Source organism: Macaca fascicularis, chromosome 11, assembly GCF_037993035.2.
Source record: "Macaca fascicularis isolate 582-1 chromosome 11, T2T-MFA8v1.1".
NCBI lineage: Eukaryota > Metazoa > Chordata > Mammalia > Primates > Cercopithecidae > Macaca > Macaca fascicularis.
Window position 1 is genome coordinate 120,709,977 of NC_088385.1, and position 19,837 is coordinate 120,729,813.

Genomic DNA, 19,837 nt, shown 5'->3' on the forward strand with positions numbered 1-19,837 from the left:
CCCTAGCTCCCTGAGCTAGGAAGGCTGACGTCAGAGCCTGGATGGTCTCGACCGCTTGCCATCATGGTCTCTGCCTTTCTGACAGCCCTCACCTCCCACAGGAAGAACTCTTCTGAATGCCCTTGCTAGGTCTGCAAGGAAGATACTGAGAGCCCCACTTGGTAGGTGGGAAACTGACTCAAGAAGCCATAGAGCAAAGAGGTTAAAAGCACAGGCCACCATGAAGTTAGATTATCTGGTTGGTAGCCTAGCCTCCCTACACACCAGCTCTCTGGACCTCTGGTTTTCATCTATTGGGAGAATGAACTATAAGGACAACAAACGGAGAATGGAAAGCTCTTGGCACATGCTGGCGATTGCTAGAGTAATGAGCCAGGGTGAGTTTGGGGCACTATTTTATGTCCCCACCTCTCCCGCTCTATTCTCTACCTGACCCCCACCTTAGTTCCTGGGTCTTTGTCCCAAATAGCAACTGCTCTTAAGAAACTCTCTCACTTCAACAAGTGTCCTGAGTTCCTGTAACTGGGAACTGCCATGATTTCTGCCTTTGGGGAAAAATATCAGGCAGGGAACAGATACAGGAGTTGCTTCCAGGGAAAAAGGGGAGGGGTTTCTCAGTCTCATGTTAGAGACATGTTAGTTTCTCATCACATGTTAGACAAGAAGTAATTGCCTTATCCAATGGTCCCCTCCCCATGCCCCCATTTTATAGGCAGGGAAACTGAAATAGCATCAACAAATATTCACTGATGAATGAATGAATGAATGAATGAATGAATGAATCACACGTGAAAACAGAAGGCAACACCTGCCAAGCCCTAGGCCAAAGGGTGAGATCTGGCAGTGAGCAGAGCTGCCTGGTAAGGTGACTCAGCCTATGTTCTGCAGACCTCTGTGGATGCTGGTCGCTGGTCACTGGTCACTGGTCATGAGGTGGCAGGTGCCTCCAGAGTGACCCTATGTCTAGGGCACAGTCTTTGCTCCCAAGGAATCCATGAATGGCTAGTAAAGACAAAAGATGACCATTCCACGTGATAAATGAAATACAGTTGACTCTCCATATATCCATGGTTTCACCTCTGTGGATTCACCCAACCTTGGATAAAGAATATTTAAAACAAAATAACAAATGCCAATATACAATTTTAAAATTGCAAAAAATACAGTATAACAAGTATTTACAGAGTATTTACATTGTATCAGGTATTGTATGTAATCTAGAGACAATTTAAAGTATATGGAGGATGTGTGTAAGTTACATGAAAATACTATTCCATATGCCTTATATCAAGGACTTGAGTGTTTGTGGATTTGGGTATCTGTGTGTTGGGGGGGGAGGAGTGGGTGTCCTTGAATGAATCCCCCATGGATACTGAGGGACAATTACAACAGTAGGAGGAAGCACCCATTACATACAGGGCACCACTCTAGGTATTAGTTGCATCTTCTCAGTGACTCTTGAAGACGGTGTTACCATTCCCATTGTATAGATGAGGAAATGGAGACTCAGAGAGGTTAGGTAATATGCCTGAAGTCACACAGGACACAGCTGATACGGAATCCAAACCCAATCTCTTCAGGTCCAGAACTGCGTGCCTGGGACTGGGGATTGCCCACCTCTTCCCTCTGCCCTTGAGGGGAAGTGAGTCTCTGAAGAGGCAGGAATGTGAGCCAGCTGAGGTTTCCCCTCTGGAATGTGGTACCCGGATGGGCAGCAGTCAAAGCAAAGCCCATCCAAGCCAGAAGCTTCTTAGCAAACTCCCTCCTCCTCCACATCTCCTCCTGGGATGGGATTCAAACTGAGCTTAGCCCCTTTGTGTTATGTCTGGAAAGCAGATATCCTGCCCCCAGAGGGGCTCCGGCTTCCATCCCACCCCCTACCTTTCCCCAGATTCCAGTGGCTTTCAGTGCCCCATCAGGCCTTCTAGACAACTGACATTTTACACCGCCCTACGCTTTCCCCTGTGGTCAGAGCCGGGCAGCGGTAACAGGATTAACCCCATGGAGGCAGATCACTTAATTAAACTTTGGAAGGAAGAAGGCTGTCTCCTCATCACAGCTCTGGGGGAAGGGGAGGGGGCTTCTAATGGGCCAAGTTGAGGGGTTGTGTCCCCTGCAGTTAATGCTGGTTCAACCAGTGGCCGAAAACATCCACCCATCATCTTCCACCTATACATACATCCAACAGTCACTGAAAGCCTCACCTGTGCCCCGGCATATGTTATCACTAGGGACAGATCAGTGGTGGACCCAACTGGCTTCTCTCTATCCACTCTTCCTACCTTTTGCCACCCCGTAGTTCATTCCTCACACAGCAGCCAGAGAGATCTGTATGAACCGTAGTGGGATGGTGTCTCTGCCCTGCTTAAAACCTTCCACGCCTTCTGTAGCTCCAGCTCTCCCACATCTCCATGTTCTCCCCTTGACATGTGACTTAGACTCTACTTTTTCATGGGAGGAGCTTCAATTTCCCCACCCCTTGAACTTGGGCTGGACTTGGTTTGACCAATAGAATTTTGCAGAAGTGACACTGTGACAATTCCAAGACCTTGTGGCTTCCATGCTGTCTCACCAGTAGCCCTGCTTCCACTTTGAGAAAAAGGCTGGGCTGGAGGATAAGTGATCACATGGGGGAGAGCTAAGTCCTCCCAGCAGGGCCATTCTAGACCCACTGCCAGCAAGCTGACCCTCAAACAAGTGGGAAAGGCCAGCCTAGATCATCAGAGCCACCTAAGTGACCCCAGCTGACCACAGAGGCATGAAAGGGCCCAGACAAAACCAGAAGGACTATGACACCTAGACTCATGTACTCACACTTAATGCTTATTGTTTTAAGCCACTGAATGTTGGGGTAATTCGTTTTGCAGCATTATTGTAGCACTCACTGACTGAGACAGTCTCCCTTTGCTTTTTGTATTAAAGTCAACCTCCCACTTGATCTCAGCTCTTCCCACTCCTCCCTTCTCTCACTCTCACCCCCTCACTCACTTTGCCCAGTCACAGTTTTTTTGCATTCATTTTCTTATGAGAATCTCCCTTTTTCCTGCTTCCTGGTCTCCCTGACCATCCAATCTAGCACATGATAGGTCTTCAATAAATATTTGTTGAGTGAATGAATGAATGAATCAGTTGATCAATGAACAGACATCGTTACTCATTGTTCTCATGGGGTTTACCACCCAGTGGAGGAGATGATGTTACCAGATCACAGACTCAACCTGGCACGAAGGAGAGTGTTTAAGGAGGGAACAGTCAGGCTATCGAGGAAGGCTTCTCCAGGGAAAGGACATCAGAGCTGGGATCTAAAGGATGAGTAAACATCAATTAGGTAAAATGGGCAGGGAAAGGCATTTCAGGCAAAGAGAACAGCAGGTGCCAAGGCCCTAAGACAGGAGGGAGTGTAACAAACTCAAAGAAATGAAGAGAAGTGGCCAGGCATTGTGGCTCATGCCCATATTCCCAGCACTTTGGGAGGCTGAGGTGGGTGCATCACGAGACCAGCCTGGTCAATATGGTGAAATCCCATCTCTACTAAAAATACAAAAATTAGCTGGGAGTGATGGTGGGTGCCTGTAGTCACAGCTACTAGGGAGGCTGAGGCAGGAGAATCACTGGAACCTGGGAGCTGGAGGTTGCAGTGAGCTGAGATCATGGCACTGCACTCCAGCCTGGGTGACAGAGTAAGATTCCTTCTCAAAAAACAAAAAAAGAAAGAAAAAGAAAAAAATGAAGAGAAGCTGAAGTAGGGGATTTTGATTTTTTTTAAAGCAAAAGGAGACTTTAAAGCCCCGTAGAATGGTCACCCCTTCCTTCCCCTGCATATGTGCCCCCACCTCGGGAAGTCTGGGGCTGTTTCATTAGTATTTTCCCACTCTTCCTCTTATGACAAATAGGAGACCTGAATTACTAGAAAGCAGAAGATCCTAGGGTTTAACTAACTACCCTTGAAGCTTCTCCCAGGATTTGCTAGACCCAGTTTCTTCCATGTGGGCCCAAATCTTCCAGATAAGACCATCAGAAGCCCAAGTTGGAGCCAGTAACCTCAGAAGCTCCCATTTATGGGGTTCATAGCAACTGCCTGGTGTTGTGCTAAGGATTTTACAAACACTTTTATCTCGGACTTCAGGACTTTCCCAGTCATAAAATAAACTAGCACTAAAGCAGCTATTCTCTTTCTTCTTATGGGGCCTGAATGGCAATTAGCTTTTACCACAAAAGCAACTCTGTTTGATTTAATGGCTACCTGAGGCGGGAAAGATTGTCTTGATTGATTAGTAATGTCTGCCTTGGTACAGGAAGGGAGCTTGCATAACGTATGCTCCGCATTTGCCATTTTGCTTTAGGTAGTGCTCTAGTAGTTCCTCAAAAAATTCAGCTTGGTATGTGAGCCAACTCTTGAAGGTCAACTCTGCACTGACCAGCCAGGGAAAAAGGCATTCCCAACAGGGAAAACTTCAAGGAACAAGTTTTTGGAGGGCCACAGGGCAGGACAGTGGGGCAGCAGGGAGTGACAGGAGGCATGCACTTGGAAGGGCAAGTCCAGGACAGGTCAGGGAGGAAGGACATCCAGGGCTGGCTTAAGGAAATGGTTGGGAAACTGATTCAGCTTTCAGAATTGCCTGTGTTTTCCTGCAGTCCTGATGTTCATACACACAACTGGGGTGATTTCAGCCTGACAGAGTGCTGATTTGGGTGAGTTTCTCATGCTATGGTTTTGTTCCATTAGACCAGGGGTCAACAAACTGTAACCCATGGGCCAAATCTGGCCTGTGGCTTGTTTTTGTAAATGTGTGTTATTGGAACACAGTCACACCATTTGTTTACATACTGTTTACGGCTGCTTTACTCGACTCTGCTACAATGGCACAGTTGAGTCATTGCAGCAAAGACCATCTGGCCTGCAAAACAGAAAATACTATCTAGCCTTTTATTGAAAGAGTTTGGAGAACCTCCAGTCATCACTATACTAGGCAGGTCACACACAGTATTGCTAATCCTTCCAGCAACCCTGTGAGATACTGCAACCTGCTCTTTGCAGATGGGGAAACTGAGGCCCGAGGAAGTAAAGTGACTTGCCAAGGGTCACACCATGGGTGATAGATCTAGGACTCTAACCAGATTTGTTTGATGATAAATTCTGCTTCTTTCTTTTTTCAAACTCTCACTTTAAAAGCTCTTGAGAGCTTTTTATACACATGAGAAATGGCAACTCCAAGGCATTACCCACTGTCAAATTGGGGCAGTGAGAATATGGGTGGCTGTTGGTAGTTCCTTTGTCATTTTCTGTTATTTCTCTTATTGCTACTATTGAGTGATTACAAGATGCCAGACACTTTATCATTCTCAATTTGTCCTCACAATAGCCCTATGAGATAGGGTGCATTATTATCCCCAGATTATAAATGGGGAAACTGAGGCACAGAAAGGGGTTGCAATTTTCACAGGTCCTCTTAGGGACGGCACTGGGATTTGAACCCTGGCTTGTTCTGGTCCCTACCTGCAGGCTTCATCTGTCTTTGGAGAATATCGATCCTGTTCCTCCCATACCTTTGTTTTCATGGTCCAGATTCTCTGAAATGTTCCCATCTGTTATTTCCTATGCGTGTGTGTTGTGCAGGAAGGTGTGTAGGTGGTGAGTGCAGGAGGGTTTTATTATCCTTATTTTCTTAATGGGGAAACTGAGGCCCAGAGTGGGGAAGTGGGTCTGAGTAGCTGGGACAGGAGGGCAGGGCTCCATGCGTGGCTCGGTTCTTCCTCCCTCCCTTCGATCAGAGCTAAGCGCCATCCTCTCCCCTCCCTCCCGTGGTCCCCCTCCTCCAGACTTATCCCCCCCAGGGAGAGCCGAGGAGGACAGTGATGGATTTGGGCCAGCCTTCATTTTCATTCTCAATCCCTGCATCTCGCGCTCGCTCTCCCTCCCTCTCCACTTCTCCTCCTGCAGACGGATGACAAGTGAGAACGTCTGTGACCCAGAGAAATTATCTTCCCTTCTCTTTCACCGCATAATTTTCTGCCCTCTCGTCTGGACAAGCCTGGGTGATTTTTAGCTACAAAAAAGAGGGAAAATTATCATTCAGGAAAAAAAAAAAAATAGAAGGAGGCTCCTAGCCATCCGACAGACAGGCTGTCTTCTGGGTGAAAATGAGAATCTCCTGTCTTGTGAACTCGGTGGGGGACTTTGCAGGGGGTGTTCACACCGCAGGATGACTGTGAGCACCCCAGTGGGCCAGGCCCATGCCCCAGCAGATTCTAGAGGCTTGAGGCTCGTGCAGATTTTTCTGGGAGTACCCCAATGTCTACCACATGTGAGTGCACACCTGGAGGACTTCATGGGGGAGGCAGCACGGTCATGAGGCCCCTGTGATTCAATTGCATCACCTCACTCTCCACCCCTGTGCCTAGGACCTGGCAACTTTTCCCCAGCTTGTGGCTTTCTGGAAGTTTCTTTCTCCCGCCCTGCCAATCACATACACCTGCATGCCCAGACACTACGCTACATGCTCAGGGCCTGCTCCACAGGTTGACATACTAAGTCTTATTATTTCTAAAAAAAAAAATCTCTATTTTATTTTTCTGATTTAAAATTTCAAACATTACAAGAAAAGGTTTAGCAAGTAAAGGTCCCTCTTTTTTCTCAACCCTTTCAGTATAACCACCGCTAATGGGTATCTGCTTTGCCAGACTTTCCCATGCAAACATCATGATTATAAAAAGGTACACACACACATGCATATGCACATGCATGCGTGCGCGTGCGCGCGCACACACACACACATACACATGACTCACTGAGTTCCTCACCCAGCACTGGCATTCTCTGTGTGGCCTTATGCAGATTGCTCAACCTCTCTGAATCTGCTTCCTTGTCTGTAAAACAGACACAGTTATAGATTGTAGGTTGTAGGGAAAACCAAATAAATTCACACATGTAATGTGCTTAGAACAGCGCTGAGTACATAGAAAGGGTAGAGGAAGAACACTGGAATACACTCACCCCAGCCCAGCACTTTAATCAGCCTAGCCTCTCTTTGTTTTACATATTATGAATTGTTTAGGAAAACAGGTTCTCCTGCTTAAAACAGCACACACACACATACACACACCAGTTGTAAAACTTCTAGCACTGGGGTCTGAGCAAGGCTGTGGTTAGCAGACTAAGCTGGTGTACTCCTACTGTGTGACCTTGGATGAGTGACTTTGCCTCTCTGGGTCCCAGTTTCACCATCTATAAAATGGGAATAATAATAGCATGGAGGGCTCTTGTGAGGAGTAACTTAGGTAAAGTCTATAAAACAGACAGCAGTGCCTGACATACCGTAAAGATTGCCCCCAAATAGTAGCTGTTGTTGTTACTAATTAGCTGTGAACATGACTTTGCATTGAATGGATTAGAGGGAGTGTGTCCTTATTCAGGGACTAGAAGCAACTATGACCTCCCTCTTTCCCAACCCCTGCTGTCACTTTGGGGTCAGAGATGGGCCTCACAGGGTTAGTGAAACCTCTGAAATTATGCGCATGCACACCCCTTTTGCATCCACTAAAAACGGTTTTCTTCCCAGGCAAAGATCTTTCTCTTTCATCAGATACTCAAAGTGGTCATTAACCCAAGAGAGTTAAGAACCCCTGAGCCTTAACACAGGCTCTCTGCTTCCTGCAAAGATCTGCTTTTCTACTAAGGAGAAGCCAGAGTTTGAATCTCTAAGCAGTGTTCTAAGGACTCTTCATGGCCCCAGAAATCCTTCCAGGGAACCTGGGGGGCTTTTCCATTTCTCACCTCATATTTTTGTACAACTAGATTTTCTTCATATGCCTCAAGCAAAACAACAGGTTGCAAAAGAGGGTTTAAGAATCCAGGTGTTGCCAGGAGCGGTGGCTCATGCCTGTAACCCCAACACTTTGGGAGGCTGAGACAGGTGGATCACTTCAGCTTAGGAGTTCAAGACCAGCCTGGGCAACACGGTGAGAACTTGTCTCTACCAAAAATACAAAAAACTAGCCAGGTGTGGTGGCATGTGGTCCCAGCTACTCAGAAAACTGTAGTGGGAGGATCACTTGAGCCTGGGGGCGGAGGTTGCAGTGAGTGAGCTGAGATCATGCCACTGCACTCCAAACTGGGTGACAGACAGAGTGAGATCCTGTCTCAAAAAAGAAAGAAAGAAAGAAAAAGAATCCAGGTGTTTTCTGTTCAGCCAGACATTTGCAAAAATGTAGAACAATGCCACTCCGTAACCTCCACCTCCTGGGTTCAAGCAATTCTCCTGCCTCAGCCTCCCGAGTAGCTGGGATTATAGGTGCCCACCACCACATCTGGCTAATTTTTTGTATTTTTAGTAGAGATGGGGTTTCACCATGTTGGCCAGTCTGGTCTCAAACTCCTAACCTCAGCTAATTTGCCTGTTTCAGCCTCCCAAAGTGCTGGGATTACAGCTGTGAGCCACTGTGCCTTGTCTTTCTCATTAAATTTTTATTTTTACAACATGATTAGCTTTCTATAAAATATGTAATGTTAATATATAATGACTTTATAATTATTATTTTAAAATAATTAAGCCTTTTAAATGTCTCAGTTTTAATTTCTAAAACACTAAATATGGATACACATAGCTTACATAAATAAAAGCTCTTTGAAATCCTCAATATTTTATGAGTGTAAAAGTATCCTGAAACCCCAAAAGTCTGAGAACTTTTGTTCTTTGGAAACCTACCTGGTTGTGATAGAAGGAGCTGTGACACATCCAGCTCTAACCCAGGGCTTTGGCTATGGGGCATTCTGGGAGATGTGGTAGTTGAGGCAGGCTAGTGGCAGGAAAAAGGGGTGATTAAGGATCAGGCCAGCTGAACAGTAGCCAGAAACAGCCACCCTTAAGGGTCATAAAATCAGCAATGGATATGTAATAATATGGAGAAAATAGTGTTTTGTCAAATTCCTCTCAGGAGAGTCTTGTATGAGGCTGTTACAGGGATAAGTAGTGAGGTCCCCAAGAGGCTTTCTCAAGTAACAGTGTTGATTGCTAAACTGCCTTGTAAGGACTGTGTATCTCATAACTAACTGCAAGGCCATTCATTTTCCTCTAACAGAAGGCAAGAGGTTATGCAAGTTTGGGGCCAGAACGGAATTGCTGCAGTTCCTGGAGGAGAGGCTGAACTTTGCCACCAGAGGGCACTCTTTCTTGCCATCTCCTCTAAAAGCTCTCTGCCGCCCCTTAAAACAGTGCAGAGCAAATACCTTTACTGGCTTTTACTTGGAGGGGCAGCAAGTTATTGGTTATACTGGGCAGAAAATGTGGGCTGATTGTAAAGAAGGAGCAAATGGAGAAGCAGGTGAAATCAGCAAAGAGGCAAATCAGGACTCCTGGGCAGGAAAGGGCTCCTTATTCATCAAGAGTGAGTTTGTGGCTCACTCTGTAAGACTCAGGACCCAAGGTGAAAACATGAACTCTCCCGTTAGGAAATTATGCTTACTGAGAAACATCCTCGGGGGCCACAAGGAAGGTGAAAATCCCAAATCTGCTGGGGAAGGAGGCTGGCAATAGGAAAGGAGGTTCCTTGGCCAACCATCATTTAATATGGAATGCTTTATCTTTAAGAAATAGATTCAAAGAATTCAAACTCAAGGCTGACTCACAAAGAAACTGGCTGTCTTTGCAGGTTGGAGGTGAATAATCAGGATATCTGTCTGCCTTGTTAAAGAGGCTAAAATTCTTCTCCTTCCCTTCTGTCCCTAGTTTTCCCTCAGCAAGTCATGCATTTTCTGCCCAACTGAGGAAATTTTGAATGCTCTTGAAAAGGTTCTAGAATGCAGCTGTGAAGCCAGAGGTATTTCTTTCACAGATAAGCTCCAGGGCAGTTAACCACAAGAGGGGCAAGTCATGCCAGGCTCTGCCAGTGGGAAGGACAGAGGTTTGGGGATTGGGGGAGCTGTGGATGACTCTCAACTCTCAAATCTTACTTCTACAACATCCCAGAACATTCCTGTTGTATGGTCTTGGTTCTGTCACTGAATCTCCAACAGCCAGGATTCTGGGAGGAATGAAATTGTAATTGAGGGAGGTTTAAAGGAACAAATATGTGGATGAGGTTAAGAGACATCAGAACGGGGAATGAAGCTACTTGGGACTGGTGGCAGTGAGGAGCCATTACACCTTGTCCCTATAAGGTAAGGTGAGGCAGAAGCTACTGGTGGTACCCAGGGAGCTCATGCTTTCTTAATAGGATCAATTTCACCCCCCAAAAGGGGCAAAAATTGATTATTGGGAGGTGAAACAGATCTTACTGTTTGTAGGAAGCACAAATATACATACAGCACATAAACAGGAACAGTATATCTGCAGTATTGTAATTTCATGGGGAGGATTAGTGATTAGAAAAAAGTCTAGAAAGTCTTCTTAGGGGGATGACCATTTTTTAAAAGGTTAGCTGAGTACAGTGGCTCACACCTGTAATCCCAGCACTTTGGGAGTCTGAGGCAGGCACATCGCTTGAGCCCAAGAGTTTGAGACCAGCTGGGAAACATAGAGAAACCTCCATCTCTGCAAAAAATAGAAAAATTAGCTCGGTGTGATGCCGCATGCCTGTGGTCCCAGCTACTCAGGAGGCTGAGGTGGGAGGATCACCTGAGCCCAGGAGGTTAAGGCTGCAGTGAGCTGTGATTGCGCCACTATACTCCAGCCTGGGCAACAGAATAAGACTCTGTCAAAGAAAGAAAGAAAAGAAAAGAAAGAAAGAAAGAAAGAAAGAAAGAAAGAAAGAAAGAAAGAAAGAAAGAAAGAAAGAAAGAAAGAAAGAAAGAAAGAAAGAAAGAAAGAAAGAAAGAGGGAGGGAGGGAGGGAGGGAGGGAGGGAGGGAGGGAGGGAGGGAGGGAAGGAAGGAAGGAAGGAAGGAAGGAAGGAAGGAAGGAAGGAAGGAAGGAAAGAGCGTGCATGAGAGAGAGAAGTAAAGAAGGAAAGAAAGAAAGAGAGAGAAAGAAAGAAGAGAGAAAGAAGAAAGAAAGAAAAGAAAAGAAAGAGAGAAAGAAAGAAGAAGAAGGAAGGAAGGGAGAAAGAAGGCAAGAAAGAAAGAGAAAGAGAGAGAAAGAAAGAGGAAAGAGAGAGAGAAATAAGGAAAGAAAGAAATACAGAAAGAGAGAGAGAAAGAAAGAAAAGGAAAGAAAGACAGGAAGGAAGGAAAAGAAGGAAGAAAAGAAGGCCAAGAAACACTGCTGCCCCTGCTGGAGAGAACTGCTGGTTAGGAGCTATGACCTCTGGCACAAGACATGACCAACTCATGGTGCTCCCACAACAGGGCATCAGGGGCATTAATACCCCAACCTCTTTCTCCCCCTGACCTCCCATCTTCTGCCACTGCTTCCTATTGGCCAAACACAACCAGAAGCCTGAAAGGGGATCTATGGATGCAGCCCACATGGGCTCTGCCACCAGGCACAGAGCAAGGTAGAGAATAGTAAAGGGTGGATCAAAGGCGGCAAACAGATGATGTCCACATCTGAGCCTGGACATCTGAGTTAATTTCCACCACTTACAAGCTGAGCGACTTTGGGCAAGATCTATTAGGTTCCCTGGTCAGCTCCACTTCCCAGTTCTCTGTCAGAAACTATATCTCTCTCTCTATCGGAGAAATTGGGTTAGAGTTGGGTAGTTTGAAATAAACTAATGCAGTCTCGATATTTGGGAAGCTTGTGGTTTAACAGGGAGATAGACTCACAGAAAGGACAACTACCCTGCAGAGAAGTAAATCAAGGGATGTACAAAGGTCACAAGAGGTGAGGAGGAGGCAGAGAAGAGGAAGGGGATCCCAGTTGGGCTGGGCCCTGAGAGATGGGTAGTGCCCTTCATACCACTGAGGCTGAGCTGCCTCTGTGCCTCCATTTATGCTGTTCCATCCCAGGATGTTTCTCCTTCCTCTCTCTAACTGCTTAGGTTTGATCCATCAGAGGCTTTTCTTCCCTGATATGAGGTCTATGCCACCTTCTTTCTGGTGATTTCTGGGCGCTAAAGACAATCCTGTTGCTAAGTAATTTCTGCTGTCTTGCTTCCTCTAACAGACAGCAAACGCCTGGAGGGAGAGAGGGCAGGGCTGCTCTTCAGATAGAAGGCCTGGGGCCAGGGCTAGTTTAGAAGCTCAGGGCTCCGTGAGTACTTGTGGATTGGCTCATTAGAGTAGCAGTTCTCAACCAAGGTTGAGAACTTTGCCCTTCAAAATTATCCGGGAAACGAAAACGTCACCAATGTCCCAGATAAATTATTCCAAAATCTCTAGGGATAGAATCAAGGCCTGGATGTTTTTCGTTTGTTTGTTTTTAAGACAGGGTCTCACTCTGTCACCCAGGATGGAGTTCAGTGGCGTCATCATGGCTCACTGCAGCCTCGACTTCCTGGGTTCCAGCTATCCTCCCATCTCAGCCTCCTGAGTACTGGGACTACAGGAACAGGCCACCCATGCCCAGCTAATTTTTAAATTTTTTTGGAGAGACAGGGTTTTGCCATGTTGCCCAGGCTGGTCTTGAACTCCTGTCCTCAAGAGGCTGCCAGCCTCTCAAAGTGCTGGGATTACAGGTGTGAGTCACCACACCAGGCCAGACATGAATGTTTTTCAGAAACTCCCTAGGTGATCTGGATATGTATCTAGGTCTGGTCTGAATCATATGATATGCTTTATAACTACTATCTACATGTGTACATTTCTACCCTTCCTATGTTTTTGAAACTGAGGTATAAATTAGATAATATGCACATGTTGATGAATTTTGACCTATGTATACACTGTGTACCTATCACCCAGATTAAAATATAGAACGTTTCTCTTCTCCAAAGGCCATTGCTATCTTGTTACCACCTTCAGTTTTGCACGTTCTTGAACTTCAGGCCAGTGCTGCTGTGGATGTCAGTGGTTTCTTTTTCACAGCTGAACTGTATTCTGTTGTGTGGATATACCACAATTTATTTATCCATCCTCTGTTGACAGACATTTGGGTTGTTTCCAGTCTTTCACTATTGCAAATAATGCTGCTATGGACATTTGTATATAGATCCTTTGTCTATATTCTTATTGTAATGACATTTTATTCCTTTCTCCTTTCATGTTGCACTCCAAGTCCAATTTTCCTTTTTTTTTTTTTCCACATCTGCAACATATTTATTTTTCAAAGGAATGGATTTTGAGAGAAAATAACATGGGGCAGAGATATGGAATAGAAAATAAATACAAGGCCAGGTGCAGTGCTCACGCCTGTAATCCCAGCACTCTGGGAGCCCAAGTCAGGCAAATCACTTGAGGCCAGGAGTTCGAGACCAGCCTGGGCAACATGGGGAAACCCCGTCTCCACTAAAAATGCAAAAATTAGCTGAGTATGATGGCATGTGCCTGTAATCCCAGCTACTCAGGAGGCTGAAGTAGGAGAATCACTTGAACCCAGGGAGGCAGAGATTGCAGAGAGCTGAGATCGTGCCACTGCACCAGACTGGGTGTGTTTTTTTCAAAAAAAAAAAAAAAAAAAAGAAAAGAAAAGAAATACAAATGTAGGTGGTTTTGCTAATTGTTTTATAACCATAACAAACTAGTTCAGTGACTGCCTTGTGTAAAACACAATGAAGGTTCCAAGATCAAGGCTAAAAATTTCAGTCTCTGGTTTTTGGGACTTAGGGTGCAGTCCTTGATTTTGGATGGATCACTGGGTGTGTGGCACCGTCCATGCTTTTAACCAGATTTGAATAGAAGAGTGGTCACTTGGCCAAGGTGGAAGCAGATGAAGCATTTGGTTTCACGTGTCACATAACTCCTGAAGTTCCTCCCCACGATGCAAGTCACGTGGGATTGGGCTTCTTGTCAAATTCCTTCTTGATATGAGCTGGAATGTCCTTCTGTGTATTCTATTTCTCTAGCGCCCAAGTAGTGCACTCCACCAACTCCTATTGCATCTCTTCCAAGATGTCAGCATTTTTTATCAAAGCCTTTCAGTTGCACATGGTTACCTAGGGAGCAAGCAACCCTCCTACCTCGGACTCCCAAAGTGCTGTGATTACAGGCATGAGCCACCGTGCTCAGCCATGTCTGGAGGTATCTAGGTGCAGAACAACCATGTCATGGTTGAAATGCCACCGGAAGCACATTCCCTAGAGGCAAATGTGGCATGCAGAATATTCTATATTATTTCTGAGACAGCTACCTTGACATCCATCTTTTATGATAACCCTATGGTCTTAGATGATTCCAGCACATGGGGCAGTATGTGCAGAGTAGGTAGGTATTTCTTCAACAAATGTTTGTTGGTGTATTAGTCCATTCTCACACTGCTAATAAAGACATACCTGAGACTGGGTAATTTACAAAGGAAAGAGGTTTAATTGACTCTCAGTTCAGTTTGGCTGGGAAGGCCTCAGCAAACTTATAATCATGGCAGAAGGGGAAGCAAACATGTCCTTCCTCACATGGCGGTGGGGAGAAGAAGAGTGAGTGCCTAGTGAAGGAGGAAACCCCTTATAAAACCATCAGATCTTGTGAGAAGTAACTCAATATCATGAGAACAGGTAGGGGAAATGGCCCCCATGATTTAATTATCTCTACCTGGTCCCTCCCACAACACATGGGGATTATGGGAACTAAAATTCAAGATTAAATTCGGGTGGGGACAAAGCCAAACTATATCAGTTGGTTACAAGTCAATATGCCACACACTTAGGCAGGGAGCTGCATATTTAGCATTTACACTGTACAGTGGATGCCTTCTCCTTGGGCATGATGGTTTCTCTTGGTCCAACTGGACCTTAACACTTGCTGGCATTAGATTAAGTGGATAGGATGGGGACTGCCCTGATGCCAGATTCTTAGAAACAAGACTCACAGTTTCATCTCATCCCATGTCATTTGTGCTCTCAGCCTTCCATGATTTTGAGACGTTAACTCTATGCTATCTAGAACTTGTGGCCATCCGTATGATTTATATTTCATTGCAGACTTTTACTTTACAAGAATTTACATGGGCCTTGAGGGAACACAAAAAGCAAATAACCGTTCTTTTTTTTGTTTGTTTTCTAACATTGTATAATGAATCTGCACATCCCATAACTTTTTTTTCCTATTCCACAAAAAGTTTATTGTCACAATATGCCTCAAATCCTGGAAGCCCAGGGGATAGCAGAGCTCATGTGGAAAGATGTTCTACTTTCCACTGTTGTTCATTTTCCATCATCTTCAGCCCTTCCCCATTCAGGCTCAATGTCTGATTGGCTAGAACTCTGTCTTGGACACCCCCTAGCTGCCATCAGGGCTGAGAAGTCAAGTGGAAGGCAGCACTGGTGAAGGGGATTGGAAGCAGTCTTTCTCCAATGGTGCTATCTGTCCACCAAACTTGCTTTTGGGTGAAATGAGGGTCACACATAAAATAAGGATTCATGCCTATCTTGATTCATTTCATCTTAGCCCTTCCCCCAAAATATGGAACTTGAAGTAGAGATATTTAAGTAAGTAATAGATTGATTTTACCATCAGAGATGGCTATTTCAAGCATGGTGTCCATCTTAGAGTCTTAAGGCTGCTACTTTTGAATTCAGACTCACTCATATTGTTATTACCCCATCCATAGCCCCAAACCCTTACTCCATGGATCAACTCAAGAATGCATTTGAGAGCAAGTAACAGAAAAGCCAACTATGCCTTAAACAGATGGGAGCCATTCTTCTTATATAATGAAGAGTCTGGAGGGAGGTGACTGGTGTGGATTAAATAGCTTGTTTGTCTTTGTGATTCTTTTGGTGGTTGTTGTTGTTTGAGACAGAGTCTCGCTCTGTTGCCCAGGCTGGAGTGCAGTGGCACGATCTTGGCTCACTGCAACCTCTGCCTCCCAGGTTCAAGTGATTCTCAAGCCTCAGCTTCCAGAGTAGCTGGGACTACAGATGTGCACCACCATGCCCTGCTAATTTTTGTATTTTTAACCATGGTGGACATGGCTAGAACTCTGTCTTGGACAACCCCTAGCTGCCATCAGGGCTGAGAAATCAAGTGGAAGGCAGCACTGGTGAAGGGGATTGGAAATAACCGGTTATCCCACAGTGTCTGCCGCGTCCTGTTTTCACCCCATCTCCTGCACCTCACTGTTGTGTCATTTAACCTTCCAGTTTCAATGAACAGTTGCTTCTATGAGGCTGAATGTCTCTCTAGTTCATTCCACACATGGATTGTGTTCCGGAAACCTGGGCCAACTTTACATCCTCAAACACAAAGTCTCCCCGCTTCTGGACCTTTGAACTTTCTTTTCCCTCCACCCAAGCACTGCTGGCCCCAGCTGCATTCTCAGCAAACATCGGTGGTATCTTCTTAGCCTTCAAGTCTTGGCTGAAATGTCACCTCCTCAGGGTGACCTTCCCGGGCCACTGCAACCTGAAATCAGCCCTTTCTGTACCCCTCATCCCTGCCTGAAATGACCAATGTTTTTGTTCCTGGCTTATTATCTGTTTTCCCAGGAGACCTCAGAAGAACTTTCTCTCCTACCATAGTATGCCCACGTGCAAAAAACTGTAAAGATATTGATGAATGTTTGTTGAATGAATGTGTGAATACGTGAAAGGGAGGAGGGAAAAATTCCAATAGCCTCCGAACTGTTTTTTTTTTTTTTTTTTTTTTTTTTTTTTTTTTTTGAGACGGAGTCTGGCTCTGTCACCCAGGCTGGAGTGCAGTGGCGCGATCTCGGCTCACTGCAAGCTCCGCCTCCCGGGTTTACGCCATTCTCCTGCCTCAGCCTCCCGAGTAGCTGGGACTACAGGCGCCCGCCACCTCGCCCGGCTAGTTTTTTTGTATTTTTTAGTAGAGGCGGGGTTTCACCGTGTTAGCCAGGATGGTCTCGATCTCCTGACCTCGTGATCCGCCCGTCTCGGCCTCCCAAAGTGCTGGGATTACAGGCTTGAGCCACCGCGCCCGGCCGAACTGTTGGTATATATTGTCAAGTGGGGACCATGGCCCAAATAAGTCCAGAACTTTAAGTGGTTACCACAACACTTGTTAGGAGAAAAATGCATGTACATGGAAACACACACACACACACGCCAAAATAAGGCAATAAAATAAGAAGAAAAAAGCAGAGGAATATTGAGGTGTGGGAAAGAAGTAGAGGCAAATTTTGTTGCCAGCTTTTTGCTTCATTATTCCATCTTAAGGAGTACCAGGCTGAAGGCAGGCGGCCTCACCGAACAGATAACGGAATTTGTCATTTGCAGTGGCCGTGTTATTTTTAGGTCCAAATGCATTTCTTTCAACAAGGACTCCATGTTGCTAGCTGCCAGCTCATGCAAATCGGGCCTCCATATGGAGGGACCGGGCTCTATTTTACATGTAATGCACATGTGCACCTTTGTTTGAAATAGGTTAGCTTGAAAACAGCCCTGTTCCACCCAACTACAGGGGTCTCAGTGCATGTGTGAAGTGGGTCCTTCACTGTGGCAACCTCCCACCTGGATGCCCCCTTTTTAAGAGGTCATCTGCACGCCAAGATCATTCCCAGTACACTTCAGCCCTCCAAGACCAGGGACTGTGTCTCTCATCTTTGCCACTCTTGTGCTCAGCACCTAGTGGATCTTATTAAGTGCTCATAGCATTAATATCTGAACCCCACCTTGTTCTGATCTTTCAGAAGCCTCTGCACCTTCCACATGGAGTTCATTCAATTCATTCTTGTCTTCTGAACCCCACACGCCATTTTAAGCTCTTTCACCACAGGGCCTGCATCTCTGCCCCTCAGCGCCAAGCCCCACGCCTGGTCAATCACAGACCTTTGCAAATGGCAATTCCAGAGATGACGCCCAGCTTTCAAAATGCTGAGTGCAAATTCCCTGCTTCTGTGAACTCTGAACAAAGAGAGGTGTTGCTTTTTGGCAAAGGAGGTTGTCAGGAAGCTTGGAGAAAGAAGTCTCTCTCTGGCCTGCAACCTCCCTGAATCTTCCTTTGCTCCATCTTCTGCTTCTGGAATATTCTGGATTTGGAGAACATCAGTTACACATGAAGGGAGACATGAGAGAACGAAGTGGGTGGAGAGACAAGCAGAAATCTGTCTCTGCAAAGGCACTGTCTAGAGTCTCCCCGAACCCTTGGGGCAAACCTCGCAGACCTTCCTTTATCTCCATCCTTCCTGGACAATCTCAGCAGCCGAGACCTCCTCCTCTCCATACACAGGGCCCAGCCCCTCCTTCTCCCATTGCTGGACTCCATCCAGCCAGCTATGTTTGCTTCTGTGGAAATTTCCCCCACCCAAATTCTCTGGCCCCAACTATCCTGGCCACGAAGGGAGAGTGAGCTCCGTGTAGAACCAACTGAGCCTGCTGTGCAGAAGACAGACCTTGCCTGTTTTGCAGGAGGGCAGAACCGACCTCCTCGCAGCACCGGGTGGCCTCAGGTGCCCGTTGCCAGGGAGCAAACGGTCGGGACCTCAGTGGTATTCTCCCTCTCACTCAAGGACAGGAGGGTGACCATCTGGGCCTCGGACAGAGTTCCACGGGGGAAGCCCCAGCCTTTTCTCTCCAGCAATGATGCCGTTATCAAAACCAGGAGAGGGAATTTGAATAAAAAGGAGAGGGGAGAGAGAGTCACTGCCCCCCACTGCGGTTTCCAGGCGACACGTCGTCTGTTGCGGTCGCTGTCATACAAACCCTTTTCCCGTAAGACGGTGGGTCCCACGGGGAGAAGGGGTGAAGAGGAATATTTTATCAGCCGTGTACATATGTAACCAGAAAGGGGGCTGAAAAGCGAAACCTCGTTTCCCTGAATAGGGGGAAGGAGGGAGGGGGTGGGGACGCTGGCGGAGGTGGCAGAAGGGACTTATCTCTAGGAGGTCAACAGCGGGAACATGCGGTGACTGATTTCCACCCTCCGTCTTGTCAATGCAGGGAGCGTCTGCACAGACGGCTGTTTGGGGCACAAAGTTTAAAAGACATCTTGTTTTTGTATTTAGATATAAGAACCCAATATACATATCAGAGGTAAAAGAAAAAAGAATAATAAATATTCTAAAACCATGCCGGAATGGGGTGGTTGAGTCTTTAGAGAATGGAACGTGAATTTCTCATACATGGGCTACTTTTCACTCATGGTTTGAAGATTACTTTGCTCCTTTGGGGAAGAAACCCTAAGCACTGGGAGGCCTGCCTTCCTCTGTGTTGAAGTCTCAAGTTCGTTCTACAACATGGTGCAGTGTGGCACTGGGCTGGAGAAAGCCCAGCTTCCCCGTCCAGATCTGAGAAGCCTGGAGGCCTGGTCAGCACTGAATGTCCAAGTATGCAGGGCAGAAGAGACGATTTCATCTCTGCTCCACAAAAGGCAGCCATCTCACCCCTTCCCCACTGAGCACCATCCTCGGAGGACCTTAGCAATGAGTTAAAAGAAAACAATTGTGATGAAACACTAGCTTTGCCCGAGAGTTTAGTGCAAATGCAACCAACCTTGCAGACAGTCACCAGCCCGCTTGCCTGGGGAAAGTGACCACTCACAAGGTACTTCGTGAAGGCAGCTGGTTTGTTTATGCCGCTTTGTTTATTGTGCTGGTTGGGGAAGTCTAGCAGGAGAAGGTGAACCCACGCGTTTCTCTGGGAGGCATTTTTCTGGTGACTGGTCTGTAAGTCCATTTCCAAAGAACACGGCATGAAAATGATCAGATGTGAAGACAGCCATCCTGCAACTGCTCTACCCAAACACTCGGGTGGGGCGCCTGTTACTACTGGCTCATTCAAAAGTTTGGGAGGTTAGGAAATAAAAAAGTTAAGCAAAGAGGAATGGAGACAGAATGAGAGGGAGAGAAGAGGAGAAAGAGAGAGAGAGAGAGGTGAGAAACGCAAGAACCCATCTGGACCATGCATCACAT

The 19,837-nt window shown here is 46.2% G+C and overlaps 1 pseudogene; it reads right to left on the reverse strand.

Annotated features, from left to right (window-relative positions):
* Positions 1-13,612: 13,612 nt before the first annotated feature.
* LOC102141575 (dynein light chain 1, cytoplasmic-like) lies at positions 13,613-13,961 on the reverse strand (annotated as a pseudogene).
* Positions 13,962-19,837: the final 5,876 nt, after the last annotated feature.